The sequence below is a fragment of the Ochlerotatus camptorhynchus genome, unplaced genomic scaffold (genome assembly GCF_037179485.1).
Source record: "Ochlerotatus camptorhynchus isolate MF236.1 unplaced genomic scaffold, CSIRO-AGI_Acam_v1.1 ptg000535l, whole genome shotgun sequence".
Lineage (NCBI taxonomy): Eukaryota > Metazoa > Arthropoda > Insecta > Diptera > Culicidae > Ochlerotatus > Ochlerotatus camptorhynchus.
Window position 1 is genome coordinate 80,587 of NW_027041018.1, and position 15,544 is coordinate 96,130.

The 15,544-nt window shown below is 36.4% G+C and overlaps 1 long non-coding RNA gene across 1 annotated transcript; it reads right to left on the reverse strand.

The window, feature by feature from the left end:
* Positions 1 to 1,396: 1,396 nt before the first annotated feature.
* Positions 1,397 to 2,799, reverse strand: LOC135713100 (uncharacterized). Its single transcript, XR_010518702.1, has 3 exons — positions 2,249 to 2,799; positions 1,947 to 1,998; positions 1,397 to 1,493 (listed from the first exon to the last, which is right to left on the reverse strand). It is a non-coding gene; the product is annotated as an uncharacterized LOC135713100 (long non-coding RNA).
* Positions 2,800 to 15,544: the final 12,745 nt, after the last annotated feature.

The following is a 15,544-nucleotide window of genomic DNA, read 5'->3' on the forward strand; positions in this document are numbered from 1 at the left end:
TGGGTTACGCTTCCCCTAAGCGGGCCCTCCGCATCCTATCTCTGTCTTATCTCAAATGCCAATGGTTTGAATGTATCAATATATACATTGGAAATGACGTTCAATCAAATAAACCCATACCCCACTCACTTCGCCAGGCTTCAGAATCGTCCAGTGGGCAGTGCGCTCTACACTCCAAGTTCCCTTTATTTCAAATTCACCCTAAATTTGATATTTTACCCCTTTGAGTGTTGATTAATCACAATGAAACATTGTGACAGAGCACGGACTTGAGGTTACTAGAGTATTAAATAATCTAGGTCCTATTTAGGATTATATCTGAAAAATCCAAATTTGGCCAACGCCCACCAACAAAACTTTCACTTACCTTTAAATTACCTTTAAATTAACTTTAACATCCCGCATAAACAATAACCATAAGAAGCGCCTAACCACCAATTCGGGATATCATCCCAACTTTATGCGGTATGGTCGTACCATCTATGACATCGTTAGTGTATGGTATCCGTTTATTAGGGATAACTTTAACTTAAGTTTAACAAAACTTTATCTTTCCTTTAAAATAACTATAACATAACTTTTTCTCTTACATAACTTTAACTTAACTTTAAACTTACTTTAACATAAATTTCACAAAACTTTAAATTAACTTTAACTCTACCTTAACATAAGTTAAACTTAATTATAACTTAACTTTAACTTTAACATAACTTGAACTTAACTTTATCTTACACATAACTTTAACTTTACTTTATCTTAACTTAAACATAACTTTAACTTAACTTAAACGTAACCTTAACTTAACTCTAACTTACCTTTAACGTAACTTTAAATAAATTTTAACTTTTACTTTAACATAAGTTTATCTTACCATCAACATAACTTTTACTTTAACATAATTTTAACTTAAATTTAGTTGTTACATACTTAATTTAACTTAACTTTAAATTTTACTTAACTATAATAAAACTTTAACTTAAACATAAACATCGGGATCCGGTATCGGAATGCGTTACATCAGTAAGGATGCTTAACTCAGCCGGATTCCTCCTGCGGATCAATTTTGGAAAATAGTTACATCAAAATTGATCCGTTGGAGGAATCCGGATGAGTTAATCATCCTTGTTGATGCTTTGCATCAGTCAATTAAATCCGCCGGATTCCTCCAGCGGATCAATTTTTGGAAAATAGTTACATCAAAATTGATCCGTTGGAGGAATCCGGATGAGTTAATCATCCTTGTTGATGCTTTGCATCAGTCAATTAAATCCGCCGGATTCCTCCAGCGGATCAATTTTTGGAAAAAAAAAATACATCAAAATTGATCCGCTGGAGGAATCCGGATGAGTTAAACATCCTTACAATAAGGATGCTTAACTCAGCCAGATTCCTCCAGCGGATCAATTTAAAAAAAAAATAATTACACTTAATAACAAATTGTTCAATACTTACCTCTATTCCCGAACACCTCCGGAATTATTGGAAGCAGGCGGCTGAAAAAAAAAACAATTACAAAATAATCAAAATTTTGGATCTGTTTGTTAGAATTTGTAATTATTTTTCAAAATTGATCCGCTGGAGGAATCCGGATGAGTTAAACATCCTTGTTGATGCGTTGCATCAGCAAGGATGCTTAACTCAGCCGGATTCCTCCAGCGGATCAATTTTGGAAAATAGTAACATCAAAATTGATCCGTTGGAGGAATCCGGATGAGTTAATCATCCTTGTTGACGCTTTGCATCAGTCAATGAAATCCGTCGGATTCCTCCAGCGGATCAATTTTTGGAAAAAAGTTACATCAAAATTGATCCGCTGGAGGAATCCGGATGAGTTAAACATCCTTTTTAATGCGTTGCATCAGTAAGGATGCTTAACTCAGTCAGATTCCTCCAGCGGATCAATTTTTAAAAATAATTACACTTAATAAAAACTGTTTAACACCTACCTCTATTCAATTTCCGTACACGTCCCAATCCGGAATTATTGGAAGCAGCCGGCTGAAAAAAAAAATACAAATTAATCAAAATTTTGGATGTTTGTTAGAATTTGTCATTATTTTTCAAAATTGATCCGCTGGAGGAATCCTGATGAGTTAAACATCCTTGTTGATGCGTTGCATCAGCAAGGATGCTTATCTCAACCGGATCAATTTTTGAAAATAATTACATCAAAATTGACCCGCTTGAGAAATCCGGATGAGAAATTACAAATAATAACACTAAATATAACAAATATTTGAATACTTACTGTTAAAGTTGCTACTTTCCTTCGCGGCTCGGGTGAAGGAATTTGCGGTGCGCTCCGTGCACTCAGCCATCTTGTCTAGTTTGTTTATAAACAAACCAGACAAGATGGCTGAGCGCACGACAAAAAAAAAACACACCAATTTAAAAACGTCAGTCTTTAAGTCGCCCAATGTCAAATGACGTCACTTTGTCGCCGGCAATTCGTGTGTAAAGCCCTACAGTAAAAGTATGGACGTCTGTCAAAAGTTGTTCCAATCGAACCGTCAAAATGCACCGCTTTGCTCGATTGGAACAGCTTTTTTTCAGTTTTGTGGTGTCAGTCGTCCATACTTTTACTGTAGGGCTTTATTCGTGTGGGGTGCTGTATTCGTACACGGTAAGAAAAAAGTACCCAACGGCCAGTTCACTTTTACCTACTTTTGACTAGTTTGTCTCCTTTTCTCCTTCTAATGTTGTCAAAAACGGAGGAGCAAAACCACCCAACAGGGGTAGTAAGTGTATTCGTATACACGGATGCGGTATACACGCTAACTTGAAAGTACTCATTAATGAGTAAAAAAAGACCCATTTTGAAGAAAAGTGGTTTAACTCATTGATGATTAAACAATTTTACCCATTAATGAGTATCTGTTACCCATTAATGATTAACAATTACTCATAATGGGTAACAGATACTCATTAATGGGTAAAAATTTACTCATTTAATGAGTTAAGCCACTTTTCTTCAAAATGGGTCTTTTTCAACCATTAATAGGTACTTTCAAGTTAGCGTGTACAGCACACTATAGCCGACGTTATGTTTAACGTACAGAACAAGAGTAAAATCGGTTTTCAATTGAAACGATAATAATCAATTAAAACACTAATTAACTCTTGCACTGTAACGTCACCAGGGCATTGTTTTACATACAAATAAACATTGCCCACAGGGCATGCCAAAACTTCTTTCCCACTGCGAAAAAAAAAACTGTACACGGCCAATGAGATCAACGCAAATTTGAGTACAGTGTACTCAATATCGAAAAAAGTGCAGGATGAGTAAATTTGCCGCATGTTTTCCTGTGGAAAACCTCAAAAATCTGCCCTAAAATAAGGAAAATTTACGAGAATCCAGAGAATCCAATCTTTGCTTTTCTCATATTCGGAACATGAGGGAAATTAATTCAAAACTGAGTTCCTGCACTTTTTGCGATTTATGAGTGAACTAACCTTAAATTTGGGTCGTTCTCATTCGCCGTGTAGTGCTGACTCAGGAAAAACAAACTTTGCATGCGGCGAGAGACCGAGGGACAACAATTTACATCGTTATGAACTTTGATTCTAATGTAACGTTTGGTTCTGTTGTCATTTTCACGGAACCAAATTTTCTTCATTTAAGTTAAAAATATATATGTTTATTAAATAAAAATATGAATAGTTCAAAGTAAATTAAAAACATGTTTTCAACAAAAATATGTATGTTTAAATTAAATTCAAAAGCATGTTTATTTCAACAATACATAATCTGGGTAATCAATTTTTAGCGTGTCCTTTTTTCCTTCTTGTTTACATTCGGCAAACTTAACCGAAAACGGCCTGCAAGCGGCGAAACCAAAGTAGAGGGTCCGGAAACCAACGCAAGCAAGTGCTCCAAGCTCGACAAAACCGGTGGAACATCACAATATTAACGTCAATCCGTCGTTTCTGATGCTGATCCCCATATCATCCTCACCCCCCACCCGACGTCGAAAGAAAAGCAGATCATCCCCGAACACTAAACTTAGAAAGAGGCCGGTATGAGGACCAGCGTCAGAAACGAAAAATGACGCTAATATCACAAAGTTTCACCGGTTTTACTGAACTGGATCTGATCGGACACCCACCCCGACGGCCCCCCGGATCCAAACATCCACAGACTTTCCATAATAGCAGAAATTTCTATTTATTTGCTATCAATTTTATTTTGATTTATTCAGCATTCAAATGCCAAATAATTTCAAAATATGTTTGTTTATTTTAAACATGAAAAGCATGTTTAAAATAAACATATTAATTTTTGATCGCATATAGTTTTCAAATAAATCAAAAATATTCACGTTTATTTTCAACACGAATATTTTTAAAATAAACTTAACATTATTTTTGTTTTAAACATTATTATCAATGAATTCAAACATAGAATACGTTTGAAATCAACCTAGTTTATGTTTGTGGCCAGAACAAACTGAGTTTACGTTTAAATTTACCTCAAATATTTTTGTTTCGACGGTAAATTTTTCTGCGTGTTGGATGTATTCTGATGTTTTATGCGTGCAACAAATTACATCGTGATGATGTTTGATTCTAATGTAACGTTAGCTTCGGTTGTCATTGGATGTATTCTGATGTTTTATGCGTGCAACAAATTACATCGTGATGAAGTTTGATTCTAATGTAACGTTAGGTTCTGTTGTCATTGGATGTATTCTGATGTTTTATGCGTGCAACAAATTACATCGTGATGATGTTTGATTCTAATGTAACGTTAGGTTCTGTTGTCATTGGATGTATTCTGATGTTTTATGCGTGCAACAAATTACATCGTGATGAAGTTTGATTCTAATGTAACGTTAGGTTCTGTTGTCATTGGATGTATTCTGATGTTTTATGCGTGCAACAAATTACATCGTGATGATGTTTGATTCTAATGTAACGTTAGGTTCTGTTGTCATTGGATGTATTCTGATGTTTTATGCGTGCAACAAATTACATCGTGATGAAGTTTGATTCTAATGTAACGTTAGGTTCTGTTGTCATTGGATGTATTCTGATGTTTTATGCGTGCAACAAATTACATCGTGATGATGTTTGATTCTAATGTAACGTTAGGTTCTGTTGTCATTGGATGTATTCTGATGTCAAATTTTACATCGTCAAGACGTTTGATTCTGATGTAACGTTTGAGGCTAATGTATTTTTATGTACTTGGACGTCACACTGACGTCTGAATACATTAAGATTACAGCAATACACGTTAAAATTTAATGTATTGAAGATGTCTGCTGATGTTTCCTACATTACAATTTCTATTCGGGAAGTGGGTATTTTGGTGAATAAATCCCGCATAAACGCGAACCATAAATTGATCTTACCTAAAATGGTTAAAAATTGTTTATAATCCCTGCTAATGGTTTTGTATTATCGCTCAACTTTACGTGGAATATAACGTGCATTGGTAATCAGTAAATTACAGGCAACCAATTCACGATATATTCCACATAAAGTTGATCGATGTTACAAAACCATTCGTGGACCTTACTGACTACCATAACCATTACCATTAAAGTTCTCAAACCATAAGTTAAAAGGTTCTAATATAGTTCTCTTTCCGAAAATGAATGGAGAAAACAAGAATTTGGAATGGTAATGGTTCTTAACAACCCATTATTTGTAAGGTCTAGTTCCAAAAAAACCATAATACATAAGGTTGAAACTTTATCATTAAACGTTCATGTAAAGTTCCATAACCATTTCAGTTAAAGTTTAGCAGGGATTATAAACAATTTTTAACCATTTTAGGTAAGGTCAATTTATGGTTCGCGTTTATGCGGGATATTAATGAGTAATAAATAAAATATTTCGGATATTTGACGATTTTTACTAGAGGACTTAGGTTAATTTGTTTGAACTTATTCTGAGCTATAGGCCAGCTTGAGCACTCAACGCTTTCTCGTGGTTCAGCCAGCTAGTTGCTTTCTTGGAAATCCTAATGAAAATAAAAGTCCCACCAAGAGTGAAGTCAAAAGTAACAATCGAAATGTCAAGCGGGGTACCAAACAAGCAAAGTAAATAAACATTATTTTTTGCACAGCCAGTGAACTAAAAGTATTGCATTCATTACTGACAATACTTTAATAATTTTAGTTCTTCATTCCTTTATTAACGTCGGTCTCTGTTCCGCAATCTAGTGCCAATCACCGACGGACATCGATTGCAATCCATTGACGGCAATCGAATGTGCAGGAAGGCAGCTTCCACACCTGCGTAGGATATCGCACCCATTCAACACACATGGGCCGGAACCAACGGCTTTACTTCCCTTCCGAAGGAAGACGTGACCAGAGATTTTTATGCCTCAGAAAAATCCCACCGACCTCGGCTGGGATTGAACTCAGACCCATTGGGGTGTTAGAAAGCAGTCACGCTTACCACTACACCACCGGCGCCGGCAATAATTTTAGTTGAAAAACATTTCTTCGCTTTATTTAGTACATAGTGGTATTTATACCAAGCACTTGTTTGAACATTTTTCAGGTTCTATAATTGTTTTTGTCTCCCAGAAGCTCCGTGATCGACTTGAAACTTTTCACTTCCGAATGAAAGTCATCCGATGCTAACGCAAGAAATATGGTTGCCGTTTACGAGGCCGTTTACTCTGACGAAAAATAAATCACAAACAGTGCTGATTGTTTCTTTTGGTGGGACTCTTATTAAAACATCGACTCTGGTAAATATGATTATTCCCTTTATTTAACGTCGGTCTCTGTTCCGCAATCTAGTGCCAATCACCGACTAAATTATAAGATAAATAAAAAAAATAAAAATTAACCGGAATGAATTTAGTACAGAGTGCTTTCACGGCTTTGGAAAATAATGTTAAAGATTGTTTTGATCCTTTGTTAGGGCTCCCTATAATGAAAAAAAAAAAAGAAAAATAGCGCTCATATTTACTATCATACTTCAGAAAAATAAATTGGCCGCAGGGTGATCGACGTGCATTTTTTTGTGAAATCAACGTTTACTAATAGCGATCAGTTTTTATAGTCTATAGCGAAAAAGGTGGATACCATGAAACTGGGTGATAAAATGGTCAATTGAATTCAAGTCAAGTTTTTATTCTTCTTCCCAGGTTCTTCATTATCCATGCTAAATCAAAATAAAAAGTTCTGTTCGTAATTTTAAGGCAAAAAAAACAATATTAATCTTGAAAATCAACCAATTAGCGACTTGAGAAAAAATATAATCTAAATCTATACCCCTAGTCTAATGTCGTTTTCGTTTTTGCGGTGTAGCTACACCGGTGCTACACTGCCGAACACCGAAAAAAATTAGGGTGTAGCTATCGGTTGCACCTTTGTTTACAAACAAATGATGATGAACTGTCAATGACTCGCACTTATTGCTGCTTACACTACACCGGTGTAGTGTAGTAAAAACGAAAACGACATAAAACCACTCCATTCAGAAACAATCTAGTACTCTGTTTATTGGAAATTTCAAAACAAAATTATATTTTTCGTCCCACTGCTGTTTGAGACACTATTCAAATCTTCAATTATCTTTACTAAATTATCAACTATAGTGATCAAGTAACTGCCAATCATCCGAACATTTCTAGATGCGATACTTAAGCGAATTGCCATCGCAAAAGGAAGCTGGTGTTGCTATACTGAGACGACAAGCTTGCAGGTATTTATAAGAAACAGTCAAGTTTCCATATATGCCCACCGTAAAGGAGAAGAACTTCTTGTTTCACCTCTGTTCTCTCCTTAGAATGAAATAAAATTGCGTGGTTTGGGATTATTCCAGTTGCGTGTGTTAAAATTTAAACGATCAGAGACAAAAATAATGCATTGGAACAGTCAACAGTGTATCAAACAACTGTCAATTTTAAAAGGTAAACTATTTGAAATTAACTTGTTTTTTGCATCATGCAAACCTGTTCATATTTTGGGAAATAGGGGAAATGTAGGTAATGTCGGCCTACATGTCCCTAATTTGGGCCCATCGCTAAAAGTCTGCTATTTATCAATTTTATCTAGATGAACGCGTTATTAGGACGGTACTAATGGATATTTTTGGTCGTAATTTAAAATTTAGTCGATTACTGAATTTATGTATGGGCCCAAATTAGGGACATGTAGGCCAACATTACCTACATTTCACCTATTTAAAAAAAGTTTTTTTTTAACATATTTCTCATCAAAGATTAAGCTTCAGATTGAAAGCATTCAGGGACCTCGATATCCTGCAGAACTTGATATCGGTACTCTAAGTTACAATCCTTGTCCTACGTCCTTGAGTTTTTGATTGTTTGGTTTCACTGATTGACTATTTGACTGATCAAGTAACAGAATGTATCGCGATTTGAGATTAATACACTTATTGGGGACATGCGCCTTATCGATATTTGTTTCATGACCATTTTTGATCAAAATCCCTAAGCCCATAACATGTCCGGGTGTACACCCAACCAGGGGATGTATGATTTGCTTACAATAATGAGGAATTCATTATTGCAGGATGTTAGTCAAAACCACAAGAATGGAGGATGAGATATACCGAGCTATGGTCCAATGCAAGAAAAATTTAGTGAGACATGAATCATATCGAAAATATAGAAAAAGCTAGCTGGACTTGAACCGCGAACGTTTCTATTTTCAGACCTGTGGTTTCTTCATGCTTCGGAACATAGATAGGATAAAATCGAATTAGAATCGCTTATTTCCTCTCATACTCGATTTTGTATGCTTTTTCTACTGAACGGAAATTTGAGAAATTTGTGGCAAGTGTGTGCATCATTCTACAATGTTATAATTAAGATGCTTGCTTGTTTAGTCGCAAGCGTAAACAGAACACGTAATAATGCCGCAGATACACTTGTATAACAAACTATGAACATGAACATTATTTGTGTAATAAATTATGAACATATCCAAAAACTATACAAATGTGACCATGGATTTGATCATAATTTAAAATACTAATAGTGCTCATGCTCATAGTTAGTCAGTACTATGCCACGGATACACTTGGATGACAAACTATGAGTATGAGCATTATTTGTATAATACAAATACAAATAATGCAAATACAACTATACAAGTGTGACCATGGATGTGCCCATAAATTATTATACAAATCAAGAACAACATGTGAAAAGGGCATACAAGCTTTTTGTAAACAAACCTTCTTATGCCCTTTTCTCGCTCCCCATATTACACCAACGCAAACCATTAACATTAGCGGGTAGGGTAAGCATTCCCCTTACCGATTATGTTGTTGGTTTGCGTGGGCGACCCTCGGTTGGCGAGAAAAGGGCCTACAAAGGTTTGTTTACAAAAAGCTTGTATGCCCTTTTCACATGTGGCTCTTGAAATAATGGTCATGTTCATGGTTTGTGATACAAGTGCATCCGCGGCATTAGTAGTACTAATATTTAGCCAAATAAGCATACTTAATTTATGTTTAAAAAACAACAACAGATAGTTTATTTTGAAAGTTTACGCGTGCTAATGCCACTGCAGATCAGTATTACAATTGCTCATTACAGATTAAATGCTACTTTTTGAAATTATGGAACTATGAGATAATATAATAATAATGTTTATAAGTAAGAATGCAATCAGAGGAGGTAAAGTTTGTGTGTGTGACACATAAAACTTGTCAATGTTGCATTCAAAGGGTTACAATTAGCGATTTAAGCTGTAATGAGCAATCGCGATGAGTGAGCGCTTCGTTATAGTCAATCGCTAATAGTCTTCTTTTTTTTCTTTTATTTAACGTCGGTCTCTGTTCCGCAATCTAGTGCCAATCACCGACGGACATCGATTTCCATCCATTGACGGCAATCGAATGTGCAGGAAGGCAAATTCCACACCTGCGTAGGATATCGCACCCATTCAAACACACATGGGCCGGGACCAACGGCTTTACTTTCTTTCCGGAGGAAGACGTGACCAGAGATGTTTATGCCTCAGAAAAATCCCACCGACCTCGGCTGGGATTGAACCCAGACCCATTGGGGTCAGAAAGCAGTCACGCTTACCACTACACAACCAGCGCTGGCAATCGCTAATAGTGACACTATGGAAGTGAAATTGAAAGGATTTATATGTCATACACAATCTTACGTGGTCTTCCAAGCAAATTAAAAATATTGAAATATCATCTCATAGTGTCATACTTCTGAATAATAACATTTTAGCTACTATATGCAATTGCAAGCCTGCAGCATATTAAAATTTAAAGTACATTTAACAGTATTTATGTCAAGAAAGCTATTCAATTTAAAATGTTGGTACAAGCATGTAAGCATTTTTGCATATTCGTAAAAAAAAAGACTTTTGCTATGTTGTTCGTACACCAAACCCTCAGAATTGAAAACAAGCGTTCACATACTGTGGATTGATAAGCACTGGCAATCACAGCTTAACTGTTACTTAACTTACTGGGTACTTAACTTACTTTTTCCCTTATGATGAACGAATTGCTCCATCATAACGTGCTTAGTTTATTAATTGGAGGTAGGAAAGCAAAACCCTTTAAAAAAAATATAGCCACCAATAGCTCTGAAAATTCCTGTGTTTTTCATTTGAATGGTATGCAAACACTAGGATTTATCGCAAAATTTTTCAGAGAAATATAAATTTATATTACATATGAATTTACAACAATTGATCAATTTTTTAAGTTGTTTAAGTCTCTACTTAACAAGGAGTTCATCGTCGATTCAACGTACTGTAGCAGCTTTTTGTCTAATTTCATAACTATAGTATATGCATAAATCATTGATTTTTAAAAACCTCGATAATCGTTTTGGAAATGGATCATTAGATTTTCTTGGCATTTATATCATATTTCGCTTGGATAATTAACTTTAAAAGGGTTTGTATTGTTACCAACAACTTGGGAACAATAGTTTGGTTCAAGGAAAGGCACACGAGGAGATTAGTTAAGGTTAGGTCCTTTTTTTTCATTAGTTTAGATTTGTAGGTATATATATATAGAAATAATTATTTGAATTCAATATTTTCCCTTGGAACATTCATTTGTAAATAAATTATACCTAACATAAATATAAACCATTCAATTAGTTACCCAGCCCACTATACAAAAATTTGTAAATCTTTGCATGCAGATCACTGTAAATAAATAAATAAATAAATAAATAAATAAATAAAAACAATAAAAATGTAAATAAAAAACAAAAAAACGGCAAAGTCCGCATTAATATTACCTAGTTTAAAATCTACTAACCCCTCGACAACGGCTCACATCTTATCCGTTCGATTACATGTCATTTGTGCATCTCCAATGTTGGCATCACGGATCACCGGAAAATTAGAAGATGAGAGTAAGAAAGAGAGAGAGAAAGGAAGAAAAGGGAGAGAGAGAGGGGAGATGATGAAGGAGTTTTGCTAAAGCCGGCAGAAAGTAGTAGACCGTCCAAGAGTTTGGATCGATAATAGAGAAAGATAAACGAAGAACGAAATAGAAAAGTGGTTCGTGGAGAATGCTTGCCGACCTGAAGCCAAAAGGACATTATTTGAAGACCGAAGCTTGGGTTCAATTCCTCCCGCAGAGACCTCCGACGAGTGTTGGCCTTGGAGAAGCCGTGTGGAAAGTGGTACCAAGGAGACCCCCACATATAAATACCCGCAAACGGAGACGGTGACCATAGTTCCCACGTGCGCTCTAACCACGATCCAGCAAGAAGTGAGTTGGGGATCGGCGAGTCCCGCTCTTGTGTCTAGCGAGTATCCGCCATTGCTACGACACACGCAACGGGCGAGCAGTAGCCAAAGCTGTGGCGGTGAGGGTCTGGTAAGGTCTGGCGGGTCCGCCCCCGCTTGCCAGTGCCCAAAATCCAATGTGCTACTGCCCCGTCTGCGAGCGCGTGGAACGTCGGTTATTCAAACCCTACTCTGTCAAAGCACCGAGAAGGTACGCCGAGCTACGGATCTACGCAACGACTTCGGTAACATATCGGTGGAGTTCCCCCCCCCCCCTCCCCCCATGGAGACCAGGATCATGGGTGCCGATTGGAGTAGCTGACCACCCTATCATCAGAGGTAACCAAACTACAAAATCCCTTTCTCTCTCTCCCTCTACGCATGGGCCCCACCGTTTCCTGATCAGCCGCAACGCCCCCCCCCCCCCCTTATGATGTATCTTTTAAATTGAAAATGATGTTATGAATAAGCTTATTTTCTGTGTTTGTGCCTTTTTTTCTAGAGAGACTGTCTTGGTGTCCTGTATTGTTCTGCCTATTATTCTCATGTTGATTGGTTGTATGTGTGATGTCCTCCCGAAGCAAGTGAATGTAGCCGACCCTGAAAAGAAACCCATTATACTGAGCTAGCCGTGAATAACAGTATGTGTGTTAAAATTATCTTGCACACTTATTCTAGATGCACAGTCTCAGTTATTAATTGAGAGCTTACTATACCAAGCAATGCGTGACTCCCCAATGCCTTGAGGAAATATAAACTTGACATTTTATACAATATGTCAGTAGACTTTTATACTTTTTCATATGTACAGAATATGGATCAATTTGCGATATTAGAGATGGACTATTTTTCTGTCAACCCTTTGTATGACAAATATCTATGATTTTTTTTAACGTGCTTTTTCGAGTTGCTGCTAAAAGCTATGAAAAAGCACTTAGACCTTCATTAAGTTCCACCTTCACGCGACGTTCAATGTTTCGATTTGCTCTTTACTCATTGTTCAGACTATCACAACAAGCTATGATCGACGCCACGATTGTTTAAGCCCTGGTTAAAAAAGCTATGCAAATGAAATTACTTTCTCGAAAGCAGTCAATTATGTATTCTAAACTGGTTCAATCGTGCGCCCTATTTTTCTGTACATTCCGAAGCATTCCGCCCAAGTTACGTTTTTCTACAACTATAGCCTGGGATAAATCTTAATGTCTTTTCCCTCACAAGGCTCAACTATGTTTTTGTAATTTGGGTGCACCTTACCGGCAGTATCGCTTTTCTTATGATCTAACTAAAACCGCAAAATAGATCACGCGCGATCGAGGTTATCGTGCCAGGAAACAAAAAGATTGCTTTTAATTGTAACAAGCTCATCAAATACAATGATCATGGCAGCACCAACACAACCTTAATCAAATTATGGAAAAATTAAGCGGCGCCGGTGGTGTAGTGGTAAGCGTGATTACCTCTCAACCCAGCAGTCAATCCCAGTTGGCGCCGCCGGGATGTTCTGAGGTATAACATCTCTGATCACGTCTTCCTTCGGAAGGGAAGTAAAGCCGTTGGTCCCCGGTTCATGAGTTGATGGGTCGATAGGTAGGGTCCAGGTGTGGGAGCTACCTCCCTGGCGTCGGTAGCATTGGTGCTCAGCACGGAAAATAAGATCGATGGAAAACAAATCAAGGAAAAAAATTATGGAAAATTCCGAAAAGAAATGGAAAAAACATACACAGCCACATAAAAACATATAAACAGGGAACATGGCACTTTTCCTAATGCAAAAGCAACCACCATAACAGAGTGCAGTTTCGAACCCCTTTGGATACGGTTGTGTTTGTTCTCACCCCTCACCATCCCTCTCCAAAGGGGCAGTTTGATAAAGAGAGATGAAATAACCGATTTGTACCTTCCTTAAAAAAGTTGTCCTAGCTCGCTATTCTGCTATATATATGCAATTTTCACACTGCCGTACGCTAACGGAACTATAAACTCTATGCTTTCATCTTTATTTATTTATTTATTTCGTCAACCAACGTAGACTAGTACAACTAATACAGTTTTGTTTTCTTAAATATATATTTATATAAAAAAAAGTAGTGTCAGCTTTCTTGTCTTTTCTTTTATGAGTTGTGATTTCTTATGGAATAAAAATATTGCTTTAGTTTATGCCGAGACATTGTAAAGTCAATGGTTTCGCAGTGTTTATTGTAAGAGGCCATCATGCGGTTTAATGGCCCATATTTTGCATAATTTGTGCGATGATGTTTTATGGCAAATAAATTTCGATTTCGGAGTTGCCGAGTGGGTGCATGGAAATTTAATTTTGATAAAAGTTCTGTTGAGTCAATTCGCTGCGAAACGATATCATTTACAAATGAAACCATTGCATATTCACGACGCTCTTTTAATGTTTGTATGTTTATAAGCATGCAGCGTGCTTCATATGATGGAAGAGGAAATGAAGTCCAACCTAATTTACGAAGAGCGTATAATAGAAATTGTTTTTGTACTGATTCTAATCTTTCTTCGTGCGTGATTGAAAATGGAGACCATACAATGCTGCAATATTCCAGTATTGACCTCACATAGGCAATATATAGTGTTTTAATTGTGTAAGGGTCCTGAAAGTTATAGCAAAAGCGCTTGATAAAGCCTAGCATGTTATTTGCCCTGTGAATAATTGTATTGTAATGGTCTATGAAAGTTAGCTTAGAGTCTAAGATAATTCCTAAATCCCTAACTCTTTCACATTTGTCTACAGTTTGATTTCCTAATGCAATTGAAATGTTTGAAGTTGTTCTTTTTTTACTAAATGATATTAAGTTACATTTTTTTACATTCAATTCTAGTAGACTTTTTTTGCACCATATGTAGAATATGTGTATTTCATTCCGGAATATATTAATGTCTTCTTCATTTCTTATTTCCAAAAAGAGCTTCATGTCGTCGGCATAAATAAGCAATTTAAGTTTTTTGAGAATGTAAGATATGTCGTTTACGTATAGAATAAAAAGGAGAGGTCCCAAATGAGAGCCTTGGGGGACGCCTGAAGTGACTTGAATTGGGCTCGATTTCTTTCCGTTGAATTTAATTATTTGTTGGCGGTTAGTTAAATATGATTCAATCCATTTCAGGAGCCCTGACTTAATTCCAATTTTTTGCAGTTTAAAGAGTAACATTGGTATGTCAATGCGGTCAAATGCCTTGCTAAAGTCTGTATAGAGAGCTTCTACGTGGTTTCCATTATCCATTGCATTCAATGAATAGTCTATAAATTCAAGTAAGTTGGTCGAGGTCGAACGACCCTTGAAAAAGCCGTGTTGCATGTCAGTAATTCTATTTTTGATTTGGAGAAATAATTGACTCGAAAAGCTTAGGAATGCAAGAGATAATGGCTATACCACGATAATTACGTACGTCAGATTTTCGACCAGATTTAAAGATAGGTACTAGAAATGAGCTTTTCCAAATTTTAGGGAAGGTTCCGGATTCCAGGGACATATTAAAAAGCCAAAACAATGGAGCAGTGAGTTCCATTGCTAGACATTTAATAAATACTGGAGGAATTCCGTCAGGTCCAGGACCTTTTGAGGCATCTAAATTTTTTAAAGCCTGCAAAATGTCCTGCACTTGAAGTTGATTGAGGCCAATGTCCCTTGAAAATTCTGGATAAAATGCAAAATAATCGCGGTCACGATCTTCTTCAGAAAATGTCGTATAAATTTCTTGAAAAAATTTTGCGAATAGATTACAGTTTTTTTCCGAACTATCACCGACATTTTCGTCTAGATGCATTATTGAAGGAAAATTGTCAGATTTTAATTTCGTTT